Source organism: Rhinolophus hipposideros (assembly GCF_964194185.1).
Source record: "Rhinolophus hipposideros genome assembly, chromosome: 23".
Lineage (NCBI taxonomy): Eukaryota > Metazoa > Chordata > Mammalia > Chiroptera > Rhinolophidae > Rhinolophus > Rhinolophus hipposideros.
The window spans coordinates 14,106,218-14,109,600 of NC_138069.1; positions in this window are offsets into that span (position 1 = coordinate 14,106,218).

The window sequence follows — 3,383 nt, forward strand, 5'->3', positions numbered from 1 at the left end:
AGCAATTATTAATCTTAAATGAAAGGTGCAAAATTAGTATAAGGAATGCTATTAGTGAGGGGACCAATACAAGTAAAGAACCCAAGAGAAGCACCTGAAGTCACAGAAATACCAAACCAAGAAGAGAAGAACTGAGCCATCTCTAAATTAAAAAATCAAAGCTTGGGTACCGTCCAGTGGCTCAGGCGGTTGGAGCTCCGTGCTCCTAACTCCGAAGGCTGCCGGTTCGATTCCCACATGGGCCAGTGGGTTCTCAACCACAAGGTTGCCGGTTCCACTCCTCGAGTCCCATAAGGGATGGTGGGCATCGCCCCTGCAACTAAGATTGAACACGGCACCTTGAACTGAGCTGTTGCCGAGCTCCGGATGGCTCAGTTGCTTGGAATGCGTCCTCTCAACCACAAGGTTGCCAGTTCGATTCCTCAGAGTCCCACAAGGGATGGTGAGCTGCGCCCCCTGCAACTAGCAACGGCAATTGGACCTGGAGCTGAGCTGCGCCCTCCACAACTAAGACTGAAAGGACAACAACTTGAAGCTGAACAGCACCCTCCACAACTAAGATTGAAAGGACAACTTGACTTGGAAAAAAGTCCTGGAAGTACACACTGTTCCCCAATAAAGTCCTGTTCCCCTTCCCCAATAAAATCTTTTTTAAAAAAATCAAAGCTTAATCTAAATAGTTCTTATAAAGAGTCAACTGCAAAAGAGAAGTTGTAGTATTTCTGAGCTGAGAAAGTACTTCTCAAAGGAATCTGTGACACTTTCAAATCAAGCTAATCTGTGGCATCCTTAAACTAGGGCAGGTAAAACTATTACCTGGACTCTCTTCTTTAAGCATGATTTCACTCTTCAAGCCCCCAGGTAGAAGCTGAGGTAGGTATGCCCAGGTTAGGTATGTTCCATATTTCTTGGCTAAGTATAAGAAGACTGGCAAGTAGCCTGGAAAGACGGGGGCTTCACCCCAGACCTAAACTTCTAAAGAAGTAAAGAAAAATCTAAACTTCTGTTTAGTTTCAAGTCATAAGAGAGCTGCATACTTGCTTGCTTTCTTCTTTGGTCTCCTTGAGTTCTGGAGAAAGGAACTAAATGAAGTGATATATGTAGATTAACAAGGATACAATACCTATTCAGTGAAGAAATGCATCAGGTCACCAGCACTTAATAATGACAAATGTGTGTGCAGTACATACAGTTTATGTCAGAAAGCACTCTTCTCCCCTTTCTAATTACCTAGGAAATAGACAAGAAGGTAGTCTTCTCCTTTTACTATTCACCCTATGCTACACCTTCCAGTTTTGGCCCATGAAATAATGACTTCAAATGTGTCCAAAATTAAATAATCCTATGGATAACTACCGTGTTTCCCTGAAAATAAGACCTAGCCAGACAATCAGCTCCAATGCATTTTTTGGAGCAAAAATTAATATAAGTAAAATAAGACTTATAGTAAAATAAGACTATGTCTTATAATATAATACAATACAATATAATATAATACAATTTATATAATAGACCAGGTAACATAATATAATATATATAATAGACTGGGTCTTATATTAATTTTTGCTCCAAAAGACGCATTAGAGCTAATTTTCCAGTTAGGTCTTATTTTCAGGGAAACATAGTATATTATTTTCTATTTGCATGTTTGTTTGTCTATTCTACCTCCAAAATACTTCTCATATTAGTTTGCTTTCTCTATTTTTTTCTCCATTAAAGAACAAACAAAAACAAATGGCAGGTCTGGGGATTGGAGCTGACTTCCAGTATGGAATTTTTCTGCCATATACACTACTGCCTCTTTTTTCCACAAGGGGAAGCTCTTGTGGTGGAAATGACCTCCTAAAGCTGGCACACTGGAATCCCATTGTAAAAACTATTTGCTTTTTCCTATACAGGTATTGCTCAAAATATAGCAATCTATTATTTACCTTAACATTTATCTTAAGACTCTAGTTTGTCTTCTCAACACTGAAGCTAAAGGTGTTCTGAAATACAGCGGGCACACGTCTCAGGAGGAATAAGTCCAAAAATTCAGACAAATGCCAGCACTGAGAACTTGTAAAATAGCTTGGCCATAGATAGCTTAAAGAGTCTATTAATAAAGAAGTGTTGCCAACCCTTTTGAAATGGACATCCATTAAGACATTTATCTTTTTACTCCTTAAAAAGTAACTACAAAAGCAGTAACATGAATACTGTAGAAATTTTAAAATATATTTAAGCAAAAACAAGAGAAATAAAACAGCATAATGTCACCATCCAGAGACTGTAAATAACTTTTGAGTGGCTACCCTTCTACACCTTATTCTATACGCGCATACACACACACACACACCTTTTTTTAACCAAAGTGAGATCACACTGTAAACATTGCTTTATAACATGTTTTTTTCAGTTAACAATCTTTACCTTCCAAGGCAATAAATCTTCATCTCATCTAGATTTAAATCTTCCCAGTTGTCTCAAAAATATCCTTTGTAGCTTATCTGCTTAAACCTGGGTCCAAGCAAGAAACAACTATTGATTCTGATTCTACACCTTAAGTCTCTTTAATAAAAAATAGTTCCTTTTCTTATGATACCAATTTGTTGAAAAGACCAGGGCAGCTGTCCTGCAGAACATCGCTTTTTCTGAATTTTTCTGGTTGCTTCTTTATGGTTTCCTTTAGGTGATCACTTTATCTCCTGTATTAACGTATAATGGAAGTTTGGCCTAAAGGTTTGATCATTTTAAGGTACACATTTTTGCCTAGAATGCATCCTAGATGATTAGTATATTTCATTTTGTATAAAATCAAGAGCTCTTTAATAGCTGAATGACTTCTATCAATTATGTGAAAATCTGCCCACTAGATTATGGTGATGATAGTCAAATCTTTACTCTTTTTCCCCCAACCTCATTTATGAATAGTTTTAAAGTACAGCAAAGTGGAAAGAATAGTACAATGAAGACTCAGGTGCCCTAGACTGAACAATTGTTAATATTTTGCTAACTCTGCTTTATGTATACATGTAAAAAACGATTTCTTTTTTACTGAACCATTTAAGTTGCAAACATCATAGACTTTATCCCTAAATATTTCAAAATGCATCACATAACTATAGTGACATTCTCCTATCATGACCATATTATTTTGACACTATGAAAATTTAGCATTTCATAATATCATCCAATATTTACTCCATATCTAAATTCCCTTGTCCCCCCAAAATCTTTTGTAGACTTTTAAAACCAGGATCCAATCAAGATCTACTCATCACATTTGGTTAAGATGTCTCTTTAGTCTCTTTTAACCTAGAACAGTTCCTCCCCATTTCTACTTTTTGTTTTATAATAAAATTGAGCTTTTGAAGAGATGAGGTCGGTTTAAGTATATACTT